The sequence below is a fragment of the Triplophysa rosa genome, linkage group LG11, assembly GCF_024868665.1.
Source record: "Triplophysa rosa linkage group LG11, Trosa_1v2, whole genome shotgun sequence".
Taxonomy (NCBI): domain Eukaryota; kingdom Metazoa; phylum Chordata; class Actinopteri; order Cypriniformes; family Nemacheilidae; genus Triplophysa; species Triplophysa rosa.
Window position 1 is genome coordinate 15,220,565 of NC_079900.1, and position 18,332 is coordinate 15,238,896.

General features: G+C 40.9%; 1 protein-coding gene across 3 annotated transcripts in view; it reads left to right on the top strand.

The window, feature by feature from the left end:
• Positions 1–18,332, top strand: part of asic2 (acid-sensing (proton-gated) ion channel 2) — a 330,404-nt gene that overhangs the window by 7,156 nt on the left and 304,916 nt on the right. The window lies entirely within an intron of this gene.

The following is an 18,332-nucleotide window of genomic DNA, read 5'->3' on the forward strand; positions in this document are numbered from 1 at the left end:
TATTACTATTCTTTAATAGTAAAACGGTCCGGTACTTTAACGTTATTCTTATCGGTACTTTTTGATATAAAGATATGTCTTCTTGGGGATGGACCAGTGGAATCAGAAGGAGTGGGTTGGTTTGCTGCAGCTTAAAAAACATTTCACAATCTTTATAAGGGTAATTGAATTTTACTCTAAATAGTTATGTATTTGTGCATGTTTATTTTGTGCATACTGCACTGAATTATTTCAGTTCTCAGTGTAATAATAAATGACTACACATATAGGCTGTTATTTTTTTAAGCTAAGTTATCGCTAAGCGATCCAGCTCGCAAGCCACCCGCCCAGGTTTCAGGGCATTCTGTTTACCTCGGTTCGAGGCGAGAATTCCCCCGTGCTTCGGGCAGAGGTTGCCACCCTTTTGGCGAAAGGGGCGATCGAGACCGTCCCTCCGGCCGAGATGTCTTCGGGGTTTTACAGCCCCTACTTCATTGTCCCCAAGAAAGGTGGGGAGCTGCGCCCCATCCTGGACCTGCGCTCTCTGAACAAGGCCCTTCACAGGCTTCTGTTCAGAATGTTGACACAGAGGCGCATCCTGACGTCCGTCCGACATCAGGATTGGTTCGATCGACCTGAAGGACGCGTAGTTTCATGCCTTCGGTCTGGCACTGTCTTTACCAAGGTCCCGGAGGCTGCTCTCGCTCCCCTCAGGGAGCAGGGCTTGCGTATTCTCAACTATCTCGACGACTGGCTCATCTTGGCGCACTTGCGAGATCTGTTGTGTACGCACAGGGACCTCGTGCTCCTGCACCTTGACCGACTGGGCCTGCGGGTCAACTGGAACAGGAACAAGCTCTCCCCGACGCACAGCATCTCTTATCTCGTTATGGAACTAGACTCTGTCACCATGTTGGTGCGCCTTACCAATGAGCGCACCCAGTCAATACTGCACTGCCTGACACTTTTCAGGCGGCAATCAGCGGTCACACTGAAACTTTTTCAGAGGCTCCTGGGGCATATGGCATCCTCGACAACAGTCGTGCCGCTCAGGTTGATGCATATAAGACCGCTTTAGCATTTGCTTCAGAGTCGCGTTCCCTGGAGAGCATGGCACACCAGCACGAGGCGTATCTCCATCATGCCTCACTGCCATCACACCCTAGCCCCTTGAGGACAGACGTGTCCTTTCTCCGGGCTGGAGTCCCGATCGGGCAGGTCTCGAGGTGTGTTGTGCTGATGACAGACGCCTCCCTGCTCGGCTTGGGTGCTGTGTGCAATGGGCATGCAGTGTCGGGTCATTGGATGGGCCCCGCCTGCAGTGGCATATCAACTGCCTAGAGTTGCTGGCCGCTCTAAAGAGGTTCCTTTCCCTCATTCAGGGCAAGCACGTGCTGCTCCGCTTGGACACTGTGGCATTCGCTCACGGCAGATGTCGCAACTTGCCCGACGACTCCTCCTCTGGAGTCAGCAGCTGGTGGAATCCCTGCGGGCCACTCCTATCCCGGACAACCTGAACCAGACAGCCGATGCGCTCTCTCGGCAGGTCATGCTCTGCGGAGAGTGGCGACTCCATCCCCGCACTGTCCATCTCATTAGGGAGCAGTTCGGGCAGGCACAGGTGGACCTGTTCGCCTCCCTGGACACCTCCCATTGCCCGCTTTGGTACTCCCTGACCGAGGCCCCCCTCGGCATGGACGCCTTAGTGCACAGCTGGCCGCGGGACAAGCGGAAGTACGCCTTCCCCCAGTGAGCCTCCTTTCACAGGTCATGTGCAATGTCAGGGAAGAAGAGCATCAAGTCCTGTTAGTTGCGCCCTATTTTCCCAACCAGACTTGGTTGATGACGACTCCCCCCTGGCCGATTCCCCTGATGAAGGACCTTCTTTCTCAGGGGAAGGGCTCGGTCTGGCACCCAAGACCAGACCTCTGGAACCTCCACGTCTGGCTTCTGGACGGGACAAGGAGATCCTGAGTGACCTGCCTCCTGCGGTCATGAGCACGATCACTCAGGCCAGAGCTCCAGCCACTAGGCAACTGTATGCCTACAAGTGGCGCCTCTTCTCATCCTGTTGTTCTTCCTGCCGGGAAGATCCGCAGAGTTGTGCGATCGGTGTTGTGCTGTCCTTCCTCCAGGAAAGGTTAGAGAGCAACCTCTCCCCTGCTACACTCAAGGTGTATGTCGCCGCCATCTCCGTACATCACACACTTGTGGCCGGTAAGTCTCTTGGACAGCACGATCTGGTCATCAGATTCCTGAGGGGCGTGCGGAGGATGAATCTTCCCCGACCGCGCTCCGTACCCTCTTGGGACCTCAATGTGGTTCTCGTGGGCATGGGAAGGGCCCCATTCGAGACCCTAGGGGTAGCCGCTCTATCTCATCTCACGATGAAAACGGTTTTCCTAGTGGCGCTCGCCTCCATGAAGAGGGTAGGGTAGAACCTCTGTCTCCAAACAGAGGTTGGCGCAGTGTATCGTGGACGCCATCACTCGTCATCTCCCGTGCCGGGGTGTAATCTCCTCATGGGCACTGGCTCAGGGCGCCTCTCTGGCAGACATCTGCAGAGCTGCGGGTTGGGCTATGCCCAACACTTTTGAGAGATTCTACAACTTTCGTGTAGTGCCGGTGTCGGCCCGTGTCTTGCACGGCAGGTAAGACCGGCGGCTGGCTGGGCGTATGCCTGCGGACGCGCCTTCTCCCCTTCATCAGGTGAGTCAGTGCGCTATTTCAGTTTCTCTACTTCCCCCACCGGGCGAAGTAATCCAATCCATCATTAAGCACCTCTCTGGTTTACGAGCCATGATCGAGATGATAGGTTCTCAAGTTCAAACCCCATTCTGTTGACACAACGGAGGGAACGGAGGTTACATCCGTAACCGTGACATTCCCTTTCTGTTGGCCTCTTGACATTGTGTCTGTCGGTACACGATCCGGGATGCCTGCACGATCCGTTCTGCGCATGCGCATAATGACGTAGTAAACAACTTCACGGTTTCCCTACACTATTGGTATCAAGCATGCGATGAAACACTTGACGGCCAGACGGCACAACTGGCGGCATATTTTTGTAGGCTACATTGTGTTTTTCATTTAACAGTTCACGGCGGGTCTATTTTGAAGTTTTAAAATGTAGCTTACAGAACACAATAAGGAACATAATATGCATTTCTGCCTAGACTATCCACACTTACATGAAGAAAGAACTACAAACAAGTCTGGGGAAACGTTACAGAGTATTTCAACGCATAGTGTGCGCACAGAAGTGACATGAGACCAGAGGTGGACAGTAGTGAAAGTCGCGGTACAAAGGTGCTCAAGCGTGGAACAGATCGTGCAGTGTCGTCGCTAAACAGAATTATCTACTACGTCATTATGCGCATGCGCGGACGGATCGTGCAGGCATCCCGGATCGTGTACCGACAGTGTCGACATAATGGGGTCCCTATTTGAAACGCCGCGGCTCACGACTTCCAGTGGGGCGACACTGACTGGCCCGGGGGAGTCACAAGTGAGCGTAACCGTGAATTGTAACCATCCAGTGGTGTAGTAAGGCATCCGTTTGAGTGAGTTGGGGCCCCAACTAGGGGTAAAGTGGGGCCCCAACCAGGGGTGCGCAGAAGCGGTGTAGTCCACCGAGGGGAGGGCACAGGTTCACCAGCAGGGGAACCAAGAGTGAGTAAACGTCAGACGGGACGACCCAAGGGGGGAGTCACTACGTGTGGAGCACAAGCTCAGGTATAGGGGTTTGCCTCGTGAGGGAAATTCTACCTATACTGGGCTTGGAATACGGGCTGTTCCGCCCAGTGCAAAAGTAATAGTGTTCTAGTCCAGTTACAAATATAACTTAATGTGCATACTTTAAAGTGATAGTTCACCCAAAAATAAAAAAAATCTGTCATCATTTACTCACCCTCTTGTCATTTCAAGACAAGAGATGATATATTGAAAAATGTTGGTAACCAAACAGCATCGGCACCCATTCACTTGCATTGGTTTTTGTCCATACAATAGAAGTGAATGGGTGCTGGTGCTGTTCAGTTACCAACATTATTCAAAATATCTTCTTTTGTATTCTACGGACGAAATATAGTCTTACAGGTTTGAATTGACAAAAGGGTGAGTAAATGTTGACAGAATTCTCACTTTTGGGTGAACTATCACTTTAAGCATTCATACAACTGTTTTGTGTCTAAATTTGTCTTTGTTTTGTAAATAATTTTTTTTTAAATAATCATGCTTCTGAACAGAAATCTTAACATTTTACCAGAACAGAATGATTTGAGCTTTGATTCACAGATTTATAAATGGAGCGGGACCAGGAAAGAGAGATAGAGAGCATTATCCCATGAGTCAGATGTACATCTCATCTGTATTACTGAATCGCCCCTGTCACGACTAGTATAAGGTTCATCCCTCTCTCGTCACGGCAGGCTGTGTTATCGCGCCATGAGAGGCCAGGACATCAAATGGCTGTGTACACTGGTTTACTTTGAAGATTCTCTCCAATTTAGAGATAAGTGATTTCTGTGTAGGAAGCAGATATCAAAGGCAGAGGTTAGTCTGTTATGGCATTCCCTGATGAGATTCTTCATGTGCAGACGATGTTGTGCGCAATGAGATCACAAACAGGATTTTGTGTATATTGTGTCTGCCTGATTCCTGAAGTCCTGTATGTGGACTGGTTTAGTAGGTGTTAATGTATGCTAACAGTGTGACAGTAAAGAACAGAAAAACATGCATTCAGCAAGCGTAGAGGAAGAATGATTAACAATTCAGTGCTTTCTGTGCTCAAACATGGGCTTTTGTGTGCTTTCCCTCAGAGACCATGGAATCAAAATGAAAAATAAATGACGAAAATGTCAGTAAGCAGTCTTGCTTCATTCCCTTTTTTGGCATTAAGAATGGGTGTTGTTCAGTGTTGGGCAAGTTACTATGAAAAAGTAATTAATTACTAGTTACTAATGACATATTCAATAGTGTAATTAGATTACTGTACAAATGACTTTCTCCGAAAAGTATTTAAATACTTATTACTAATTTCTTTATATCCTATATCAACCTTGATTAGTTAAGTGATTCAAGGATAGACATGAAACGGCTCTTTTAATTCATTCAAATAAATAATATAAAACTACATAAAGTACTCTTATTAACTGACCAAAGTATTACAAATGTGAGAATTATACATTAAAGCACGGATTTGAAAGTTAGACTTTGAATTTTGATGTCAATTCCACTATTGCACACACATATATTACACACAGTATTTAGTTCAATTACACCAGAAGTAACTAATTTAATTACAGAAAAAATAAGAGTAATCCCTTACTTTACTTTTTCAAGGGAAAAGTAATTAAATTACAGTTACTAATTATTTAGTAACTAGTTACACCCAACACTGGTGCTGTTGTTACTATTTATTATCAGGCAAGCTTGGGTAATTTATTTTTAGTCTAATAAAGTTTCATTGCTGGTGCCCTAGGTTCACGTTTCCATAGAAACAGAGGTATAATATTACAATCCTTGTAATAATTAATAGAAATCTGAGTGATAGGTATAGAGACAGATTCATGGGGTATGTGTTTAATCCAAACATAAATCAGTTTGACCAAAATATTAAAAAAACATGCAAGCGTAGGGAGATTTGTAATTTATAGCTTTCTGTGGAGATCTGTGGCCTGCTGATGAGCAGATTATTTGTTCAGTTGGTCAAGTAGGAGACGTGGGCCGGTGACTGATATACATTCTCCGTCTTACTGCGGAGCGGTGATGTACGGGCTTGGGTCATTTCCGAAACGCGCCCCTCCATTTCACCTCCATCATTTCCTATCACTGTACTTTCCTATTAAATTACAGCACATGAAAGTAATTTTACTTGAGTCAAGCCCATCTGACATGAACAGCCCTGAAAGAGAATGAAATGAATGAGTCATTATCACAAGGATTTGTTATTTCACACAAAAAATTTGCATTGTGACTTTCCGGTATATGTCTGTATATTAATTACCTAAATGTTTCTGTAATTTTTATAGTGGAAGTTCTACAATACAGTGTTTTTAAATTCCAAATTATGTTTTAGGTGTTTACCATAAATTATTTAAAGGTCAAATGTGTAATGTTTTCTGTTGACAGAAATGCAATATAATATACATAACTATGTCTTCAGAGGTGTATAAAGACCTGACATAATCCAGTGTTATGTTTTATTACCTTAGAACAGGGGTGAAAATCCCGGGGTGGACAGAGGGGACACGTCCCCCTCCATCCGAGGGTTGTCCCCCCCAAATCATTAAAATCGCACTGTCTATTGTGCTAAATATATTTATGTATACCTAAACTAATTTTGTAATTAGAAAAAAATACAAACACAAAAAGTGCGTTTTAAGTTTAGAAACAGTTGTGTTCCCCCTCCCCTGCCTCACAGTGGTTTGACTGCTTTCCCCGTTCATTTCACCTACACGTTATGTTACACATAAGTAAGGTATGCGGCTCAGTTCAGCAGTTGTTGAACTCCAGTAAGAAGGATATTTTATTCACGTTAAATGAAGTGATTCTCTTTAATGTAGTTGATGCTGATTCATTAATAAATTAGTTGTGGCAAAAAAGGCTGATTATTGATGTATTTTTCCATGAATCTGCTATGTTAGTGATTAAAACATTACTTAGCTACATACACCGAAGCTGTTTCCCATGCATTGTTTTATTTGTGGCGACCTGGCATAATGTTAACATTAACGGCCACAATTAGCCACCGATCCTTGCCATTCAGGTCCTGTGTCACACACAGTCGCGCACATACCGATGACAATTTAGTGACTTTGGTATGGGATCAGAATTGTTGCAATATTCTGAATAAATAAACTATGATCCGCAAATAAATATAGAGAGTTTCACAAACATTTTTTAAATCCACATATGCACAAAAAGCGAACCATAAATATATGTTAGACGTTCCACAAAAAGAAATGCAATTCATAAATAAATACAATGAGATTTGCAAATAAAAAATAATTACTAATTTATTTCAATGGCATTTATTTGTAGATCACTTTCTGCACTTTGTGGATCGCTTTCTGCACATTTGTGGATCGCTTTCTGTGCATTTGTGAATCACTGCACGCATTTGTGGATGGCTCTCTGTGCATTTGTGGATTTTGAAACATTTCTAACGTCAAGACGTGCGCACAATCCACAAATAGGTGGACTCCGCCCACTATCTACGCAAGCCAATCGGGTAACTTCCGCTTTCGTTGTCCAATAGGGCACGTTCTAACTTAGGGTAGTGTTTCTTACAGTGATCATTTTTGTCATGGCAAAGAGTTAGACAGTAGCCTATACAGAACAGTTTAGCCACAGCAGCAGAGTTCATTCAGGAAAGGGATAAACAGAGATGACTGATTAAATTACGTTTTATTTTGAATTATGAATGATATAGAAATTCACAGTGCTGAAGATTTCCGCCACGTTAATTCTGCCATCGTTATACTGGTAGTAGCCTACACCGACAGCTGCAGTACGCATTGCAATGCAAACGCTGCGCACCTTGAAACTCCACGCCACGCTGAGTGTGCGGCGTGAACTAGCTGCTTACCCATGCAGTATCGGGGAAACAGATTATATTTTATCGAATGCCAAAATCAGAATTTATCACTTTGGTACATAAAGACAATAAAACATCTGGCTTGCAGCAGACCAAATCAGTCCCCAGTCACCGGGATTGTCCACCCCAGTCCGTGCACGCTGTTATCAAGTCATAAACATTTCAGTCGTTTGTTACTAACATATGGACAATGCATAGAAACACAAACAATCATTACTGAGTAGTATAAAGAAGAGGCCATTCACATTTCTTAGTATATCACGCATTTTAGACCGCCACTAGCCGCCATGTTAGCTCCCTGAATCTTAGTGCAGAACAAAACGTGATTGGCTGAAGTTAGAACGTGCCCTATTGGACAACGAAAGCGGAAGTTACCCGATTGGCTTGCGTAGATAGTGGGCGGAGTCCACCTATTTGTGGATTGTGCGCACGTCTTGACGTTAGAAATGTTTCAAAATCCACAAATGCACAGAGAGCCATCCACAAATGCGTGCAGCGATTCACAAATGCACAGAAAGCGATCTACAAATGTGCAGAAAGCGATCCACAAAGTGCAGAAAGTGATCTACAAATAAATGCCATTGAAATAAATTTGTAAATATTTTTTATTTGCAAATCTCATTGTATTTATTTGTGAATTCCATTTCTTTTTGTGGAACGTCTAACATATATTTATGGTTCGCTTTTTGTGCATATGTGGATTTAAAAAATGTTTGTGAAACTATCTATATTTATTTGCGGATCATAGTTTATTTATTCAGAATATTGCAACAATTCTGATCCCATACTTTGGCACTATATTTAGCGAATTTCAGACCCCTTTTGTCCACAAAAGGTGCACAGCTTTCATTCAGTTGGAAAAGCTTGTTTTCTCAGCATCTGTTTTGTACAGTGTGTGCGCGGCGGATAAGCTAAACATTCAGTTGACTGAAACTCGACGATTCATCAACGAGTACAAAACAGAATTTAAGCATCTGTCACGGTTACTGACTGTTTGAGTAGCCTACACGAACATGAACATAGTAGCCTACATAGGGGTGTAACGATACACTACTTTGCCGATTCAATACTATCCCGATACTTGTGTGCCGATTCAATATATATTGCGATTATTGAGTATTGCGATTATATAACTATTGCGAGTCGATATTACAATTTATTGTGATTTTTGTTTGCTTATTAAAGACTAGGAAAATACTTGATCATACCATTGAAGAGACTGTATATCCAGGCTATTCAATTGGCGGCCCGCGGGCCGAACCCGGCCCTCCATGTAATTTGTTCCTGCCCTTCAAGTAGCATAGTGTGAAAAAGAATCTCTAGAATAAATTCGGGAACGGACCCTACAGTACTGAAGTGACGCGCGCCTGTTCCATTCAGAACGAGGCGCAGCAACACCAAGCAGGAGTCACGTGACGTTAGGCGAGTAGCGCGACTCGCAAGCCTTCTGTCCTGTGGGACGCGGTGAACAGGACGATGACGGATGATAACTTTTATTAGTTTCATTTCTGACATTTTGCTAGCACGAATAGGACCACCATTTCAAAAGTACAGAGGCAAGGGCGGAGAACAGCGCCTGTGTAGGTTAATGTTGTTTCACTCACTGAAGTTTCCTTTTTTGTTATGCAGTTTTAAAATACAACACATGAACATGTTTGAATGTAGAAAAGCCTGCTTGAGCATCTTACAATGCACCGATGTTGTTGTGCAGTTGTGCAGTTCAGTTATAATATGACTGCAAGTCTGCATGATAAACCTATGAACCTAACGCATATTGTCGCTTTGTGTCGTAGTAAGTGCAATTTTGACTGTATTATTTGTGTCCCCTTCAAAAATTGCTATTTTAATTGAAATTTTATGTTTATTGTCCCCCCCTACCTAAATGAGAGTTACGCCCCTGCCTTAGAATGAGCTATTTCTATCTACATACTCTTACATGGAATTCACCATGTTGTTTCTACAGTAGCCCTAAACGGACAAACTTCTCTACAGAGAGCGTTTTGTAAATATGTTATCTCCTTCGGCAAACAAGCAAAAACGTTCAATTTTTTTTATTCAAGCAGCATTTTATTTTAATAAATTGTGGGTAATACTATTTTTTACAGTTCTGTCTTTTTGTGATTGTTTGTTTTTAAGTACAATTTTGTTAGTTGTTGAGTAAAAACAGAGTATACAGTATATCCCAACAAGCAGTATTATTCATCAACAACAACTCTTTAAAAGAGAATATAGTAACACAGATTGACGTCAGAAATGACAGCTACAAGTATCCCTTCACATCCCACGATGCAACACTTCAATAAAAAGTGTGAGAGAGCACAGCCGGCACACCACAATGTTGGCAAACACTTTCCCTCTCTTTGAATCTCTGCATGACTATTTATTGACCACAACAATACTCCATAATTATACAGTTTCGATCGTGTATTTCTGATGTAGTGAGTCACAGTGCTTGCCTGTGGTGCTGTCTGTGGTTTTGACTTAAATGTGGTGCTGTGTCCTCTCATCTCACGAGAGTCCTGGGATTAATCTGTAATACGCTGATGCTTTGAGTATTGACTCTTCACTTAGATCCAGGAATCTCACTGCTGTGTGATTCTGTCATTTTGGAAAATTTGAAGAGTTCTATGTGTTTGGGAAAAGGCAACTCTGGGCCAGAGGAATGGGATGGGCTTTTGGACTGGCCCATATGTTGTATTTAAGTGACTTTTGGACTTCAAAAGTTGTCCGACTTCTCTATCACCTCCTATTTCTGTAAAACAAGATTCAGAGCTTGATGTTTTAGTGCCCTACTGAATTTTACTTTGACTGTCTCAGATAATTGCTAAAGGGTTTCTAATCTTCACAAGGCAAACTGAACTGGTGTAGATAGCTCAGGGAGGATGCTCAGGGGTGCATTTAGGGTTATGTACCTCGGAAATCTATAAAACAGGGTTTAGAATGCTGGATCCTGGTCTGAAGTTGAGTGCTCTCGAGAGCCTTGTGCAGATGTTCTTCTGCTGCATTATCTCAACAGCTTTCCGTTCTATACTTTTGAAAATTGTGTTTTAAAGTGGCCCCTGTATCAGCAGTTACTGATGTTCTGTGCTTCTTCTACAACTTGTTTGGGATAAACACAAAAACACTTGTTTCTATTGTCTGTATACAGGACTCGGTTCAGTTTAATCGGGAAAACCTGCCTGCCACTATAATAAAATGGTTCTATAAGGTAGCATATTGATTTTTATTATGGTATTATTGAAAAGCTATGCATTTTTTGACATTTACAATGGTTTACAATAGTATTTCTGTCAGGACCACTGTCGTCAAATATTTAAACAATAGCATATATTTAAGGTTGGTGGAATGGAACTGTTATGGGCAAACTCTCCGCCTGTGCGGGAGCGCAGCAATACATGTCCCCCCACCTGGGGAACCAGAACAGTTCATGATGCCTAACAGGATTAAATTAAAATGATCCGACAGATACAGGCAGTTATGGAGTAGATGGAGGTGGAGGTGGGTTTTTTGTGTGGTAAGCAGCTGATAAGGAGCAGAGAAAGTCAACTTAATAGGACGCAGTCTAGTGTGTGTTGTATGACTACTGGTTAACGTTGATTAGCTGCACCTGATGTGATTGGCTGACGCAAGCTAGACTCACGTGACCTGCCAGAACTGATGTTTTGCTTGATATCTGTTATTTGTTTTTATATGCATGTGTTGTGTGTGTGTGGCTGTAAGAGGAAATGTGAGATTAAGTGCACAAGAAGGTAAGTAAAATGAATTTCATACAGTAGATGCTGAAAATAATTTTCAGACATTCTCATACCCTTGTATCAGCAGCGTTGTCATGGCAGTAGTTTCATACATGCTAGTGTTTGTTGTGTGTGTGATCAGGGCTCTGATTAGGCTTTGATGATAACATCTCTGCTGATTTGAAGATGGTGGCCTGATGATGTGCCATTCAGGAACACGCTGTCGTCATTCATCTGAGTTTAGCATTTCCTTTGCCTGGCCTTTCTGAATAACAAGTGGCTTTGTCAAAATCTTCACTTGTTTGAGTAATGTTTAGCTTAGTTTCCAGTGAGGTAGTCTGATCCAGCTGCATGCTTTTATTTTCGAAATGCTTCTTTGCTTTTTTCTAATCACTTTACAAATTAGGATTACAGTTGAGATTGTGGAGATCCGATCTAAATGAAATACAGTCCTTAGTGCTTTCTTTTGAAGCTCAGCATGCTGTAAAGCCCTCACTGAGCTGTAGCTATGAAACATTTACTAAACATTGTCTTATAAACAACCAGTCAGAAGTCCAGCAAGGGTCTGATGGGATGTTGGGATGATGGGTATGTGTGAATGGAGAATACCAATAAACCTGTTAATCTCAGTACATTGAAACCTCTCATGCTGTTTTAATAGCTACGAGTTTCATTCTCACACAAGAGTTGAAGAAAACTTACGTCAGAACTTAATAACACCGTTAATGTGTAATTTCACACACATTATCAGTTTAAGGCGTTTTGATACGTTCCCCACAAAACTTTTAAAAACCTTTAGGGGGGACTAGATATGCAGGCTTAAAAGAGGCAGTCACATAACACACAGGACTATATATCAGAGCAGCAGGGAGCACAAAACAGTAAAAAGCATATGAAGTATGAATGTCAAGTAAGAGATTCTATTGAGGAACAGCTTTAGTTACTTCCTCAGACCAGGTGTGGTGCCAACTTATATTGAGAAATGTATCCAGTTACTTTGCATTCAGGGTTCTACTGACACTTGCCAAACTTCTGTAATTGTCATGTGAAATTAAATGTGAATCCTTATTTCATAACTCAGCCTTAAATTTTGGGGTGTCAGCCAATGAACACGTTTATGTGATGTGTGATGTGCTAGGAATGGGCTGCGACTGGAGAAAGGTGAGAGCTTGTCTTAATAGTAGTTTCTGTCTTTAGAGAACCTTTTCACAGAAACAGGAGAGAAAGGAGTACTGATTGAACAGAGCTGTAAGATTTTCTTTCTTTCTACACAACAAGTACACAGGCAATCTAGCCCCCTCATTCATTCTGCTGGAATTATACAAAGGAAAACAGAGAAAAGGCAAAGATAAGAGATGGGGAGAGCAATAGAGAACAGGGTGATGAAATGGGGTGAAAAAGATTGTGTAGTGGGCAGTGTTTTACACTATTGTTTTGTGCTGTTAGGGGAGTCCTCGTTCACCCCCGCATCCACCCAAAACAGTTCAAAACGCCTTGTACGGTGGTGCAGCAAATGCTGGTGTGTGATGAGCATTGTCATGAGGGCGCAGATGTGTTTGCTGCAAAAACCCACAGAGTTATTGCACTGTGCATGGTCTGATGGGATTTGGGCTCTAATGTGTTGCAGAATGACCCATTTTAAAATAAACCTAAACATCAATGTTTAGGGGGCTGTGTTTGCCGGCAGATTGTTTGTGTACTACGCACTATAATTGCAAAAACTTTAATGCAATTCGAAGACATGAGGGGACTAAATATATTAGCTGCCAGAAATATTTGACTTCATCAGAATATGTGGCATGAAGAACATTTACCTGATAGTTCTAACAAGCCCTGCGGAGCTCATTGGAAAGGACACAGAAAGGTTTTATTATATCCAGGACACAGCTGTCTCACAGGAGTCGGCTGTCTCGTAAACAGCCCGGCTCTCTTTATTACACTATGTCAGGCACAGATAAAGCATTGTAATATTACTTCAACACCCCAAAGTGGGTCTCAACCCTACATAATGTATCTCGCTATTTTTTAATGCAGATAATTACCTAACTAGACACTTCCTCAAGGACATTCATCTATTCCTGTTAATCTGTAGAAACTACAGGGACGTACTGTATAACATCACAGTATGTTGTGGGAATGCTATATTAAGTAGTGTGTGACATTTGAATGCACTTTTCAGTGGGATTTAGGACACGCAAATCATGTCACATCACATGACCTCTGACATGTAGTTTTTTTTTCCTCAGTAATCAGGCGTTGTGACTTTCTTTTTATCTGTCTGACAGTGTGTGTTTTTTCTCTCTTTATCCTTAAGGCTCCCCAGCGCTCTGCCAATGTGTGCTTCTGTATTTCCTGCTGTTTTGAGAGCTCTCTCTCTCTGTGGGATTACACATACATACATCATACAGTAACTGTTAAAGGGATAATGCATATTTGTGACCCAGTCTGTGAAAACCAGGCTGAAGTCTTATAATGTAATTCTGAGAAAATTAGCATCAAGTTTTAATTTCAACCATTAATTTCACTATTATTTAAATTTTTGACATGGCATTACTTAGTCAGTGTTTAAGCTAATAATGTTATATGTTCTTTACATAATGTAGGATGATTTTATGCAAAAAACAGTAAAATCACACAAAAAACGACTGGGTTTTCACAGGCAGGTTCATATAATATGTAGAAGTGTGTGTGTATGTGTGTACAGTACATCTACCCAACACTTTTTTATATGATCATTTTCAGGCTTTTTAGACCTTTATTAGATAGGACAGTATAGATTGTTGGACAGGACACTCAAGGGTGAGGAGGTCGGGTCACTGGAGGCTCAGCTGTGTCATTTCAGAGCACTGCCCACGAGGCTATCAGCTCCGACCCGCACTGTATTCATGATAATGCTTTATACTATAGTCTTTTTCATTTTACGATCTTCACATGTTTCCATTGGCATTTTTGTAAGAAAATGTATCCAGAAGCTCTGTATTGTGGCGATACTGGAGCACAATCTTATGGCAATTTTTTACTAATGGGCTAATTCATGTGACTTTGTACAATATACTCCGTTGGGTTGGTTGCAACCTTCATACAGTCTAATTTTAGTATGATCTGCTTTTGCCTAAGGGCTTCATTCCTGTTTTTTTATAATAATCATATGTTTTTGTACAATTCATATCTCATTTTCTCATGGACCTCCACCCATCCAACTTTAACACAGAAAGAGGTAGAATACAGTACAGAGCATGGTATTGTGGAACAAGCAAGATCATTCTTACAAAGCACACTGTAACAAATTTCTGTAGTTTTTACAGCATTATTACTGTAAAATGATCAGATCCTTACTGTAGAACCTGTATACAGCAGGTTACTGTAGATCTGCAAAGCATTGTGGGAAAATTTTGGTGGTGGGAAAATTCTACAGTAAATATGTTATGCTTTGAATCATCATACAGTCATTTTTAACTGATTTTTTTGTCAGCACAATTCTGAAGAGACTCCACAGATTCTTCAAAATCTTGACTTCAGCAAAGTAATTTTTTTCAAATTTTTATCATTATTTGTTGCTATTATTGTTTATTTAGCGCGGTTTCCTCTTATCAGGTTATCTGTGCGTTGTATATGAGTGCGCTGGGAGAGATAGCGAGAGAGCAACACAGACATGAGCTGGTATGATAGCGTGTGCATATTATTACAAGAATAAACGTTTTGCTCATTTAATGATATATTTTTTATCTGGCAAGATTTTATTGATAACATCTTCAGTTTGGCAAAGGATTCATGCTGCTGGATAAAAAGTAAACCTGAATTGTGTAACTTACAGTAAATACTGTATATTTATCCTGTGAATCATTATACAGTAATTTTTAACAGAGTTTTTATCAGTACAACTCTGAAGAGACTCCATATATTATTTGTTTCCATTATTGTTCATTTAGCGCAGTTTCCTCTTGTCAAGTTGTCTGTGTGTTGTATCTTTACGAGTGCTCTGGGTGCTGGGAGAGATGGGGACAGAACAACAGGCCAGGGAGTTTAGCTGGTAAGCTAGCGTGTGCATATTACTACAAAAATAAACGCTTCGCGCATATAATTATATATTTTCTCATCTGGCAAGATTTGATTGATAACATCTCAGTTTGTCGAAGGAGTAATGCTGTTGGGTAAAAAATAATCCGGAATTGTGTCTGTGTGTATGTTATGTGTGTGTTTGTGCGTAGCCATGTGAAGGAAAGCGATAAGTTGCTGAAGTGTGCTGAGCTGAAAGAAAACGCAATAACAGGTAAGACTTTTAAAGAATTTTAATGGTTAGACATTTCATATTCTTTATAAGATCCATTGCAGGGCAAGCTGCAGCAACCAATGTCTGAGAATAACGGGGGCTTTGTGCAAAAAATGCCCTTAAATTGCCCTAATTGTCTTTTATCTTTTCATAATGTATACACATGCATTTAAAATTACATTAATCGGTCACACTTTATTTTAAGGTCCAGTTCCCAGTTTGAGTAAACTATTAACTACGACTTTTGCTTAGTTAACTCTTAATTTGTTGCTTAATAATAGTTAGTAAGGTAGTTGTTAGGTTTAGGTATTGGGTAGGATTAGGGATGTAGAATGTGGTCATGCAGAATATGTGCTTTATAGGTGCTTATAAACAGCCAATATAATAGGCATGCTAATAAGCAACTAGTTAATAGTGAGAATTGCTCCTTATACTAAAGTGTTACCATAAATCTTATAACATTATTGAGTTGTGGTGTAAATACAGTTAAATACCGGTAGTCTGTGTAATAAATCAGATGTGGCAGATGCAGCTTCTGCAGAATGAATATCACTGAATATAATGAGTCTATGTCTTTTGTCTTTTACTGCAAGGAAGAAGACTTCAGTCCAGGAGGATGTCTCCAGTTCAGGAAAAACATACACGACCAGTCAGTTACAAATAATGTTTTTTTTCAATGATATATTGTATAGATCTAACAATGTAGTTTTTTTATTATAAACATGTAATGTTTATTATATCATTTTAAAATGATTGTGTTTTATACATTTCTAATTTAAATTTTACAAAATAAAAATATATATTTACAAAATAAAAAATGTTTACAATCTATTTTTATGCCTTTAAGCATTGTTGTGAAATGTTGTAAGTCAATAAATGTCATTTTGTGGTAAAAGTGGTGTCTTTATTTCACAGTACACAAAAATTAATGCAGTAATGCACGTTGCAGTAGTGTAATAATTGCTTTGATAAAGAACACAGCATTCTAATACTCTAATTGCAATTACAGAACTGTGATTATTACTGTAATAAAGAATTACAGTATTTAATAGTTACTGTGATTAAACTTACAGTCAGCATCCTGTGGAATGTTTTACAGCAACTTACTTGCCAATTGCTGCCAGCAAGTTGCTGTAAATTTCACAGTATTCTTTTTACAGTGCAATGTTAACGGAATTTACCAAACCTTAAGATAATCTAATAATATCTGGCACGAAATCCAATCATACTAAAGGCTAGAATACACTACAAGACTTTTGCTCAGATTTTGCCCAGATTTTCAGTCTGGATTTGAATCAGTGATTTGCAGATTTGATCAGTTAGTGTGTTTCTATCTGAAACTTTCAAAAATCTGCAAGTGTATGATGTCTAGTTTAAAAAATATCCTCAGATTTTAAAAATCTTGTAGTGTATTCCAGCCATAAAACGTACGCATTCTTAATTTAGCCACTTCAGGTGCTCTGGTGACAGACACAAGAGGTCATGGCTTACAGCCTCCTTGTTAGAGCGTGTGACTCCTATCCGACTGCCGTTTCGAGTTCCTCTCAGAGCAGGTTACATATTTATTTATCGATTATAGATTGATGTCTATGAAATAAAATTAATAATTGACAGGACAAATGGTTGCAATGAAAACAAATCCTCTTCATTCAGAGCAATGTCACTTCTGTCGATGCAGGAATTGCTTGTCTATATTCCAGCCATATCAATCACTGACATTCTGTTTAATCCATTAGTCAGGAGGTTATAATATCACCCACCACAGAAGTAATGCCAGTTCTCGGTCTACCTGAGACTTGTTATTACCATCATTACGGTGAAGATTGGATGAGGCATTTTTACAAGCTGCTCCCACAACACTCATATAAGTGTCTTAGCACCTTAAAAATCACCCATATCATTCTCTAACCCCCAAGACATTAAACAAAATGTCATATCAGTGTGCCCCTCGCCGAGATACTGAAACACAGAGCTTTAATCTGTGTGTGTGTGCATGTGTTTATGAGATAAGATAGACAGGAAGAGTATTAATCTGTTTGTGTGACGGGCAGGTAAACAGACCCGCTGCAAGATGAGCAAGATGCTTTTCATACGGAATCTTGATTCTCGGTTAATATGGACGTGAGAAGCGTAGCAAGAGATGGGACTGCGTCAGCCCACGTTACATTTACGACCAAAAGTTACATCAGAAAAACTGTAGGGGAACAACTTTGTTGTCAGGAATCAAATTTCCCGTCCATTATTTTCTTTTATTGCATATTTTCTGTGTTTATACTCTGTGTAAACTTTCAATGCTGCAACAATAATACATTAATTTAACGCTAATGCATGTATTTTTAAACATAGAAAACATGTAAAAGGGGATGTCACTGGTCTAAGGCAGTAACACAGTGACACACAGGACACTTTACTGAGACTTGAACTAGAGAGCCACTGAATCCCTCCCTACAGGAATCAATAATCTGCTGGGCGACACTCCGCTGCTTTTCCTTTAATGCACCACGTTTGTTACATCTTCTGTTAGAACACTCGAGAACATCACACTTCTATTGGTTTGGCTGTGGTGCTTTCAGACTGTTGTTTGAATACAGGTGTGTTTAAAGGCAAAAGAGAGCCTGTTGTGGTTTAGTTTCATCTTTGCAATGTCTCTGTAGGCTTTTTCACCATCGCGCTGAACCGTTCTAAGCACAGTCTGAAATGGTTACAGTTATGTTTCGTTTTCTTTCCTGTCCTTCTGCCTTTCCTTTCG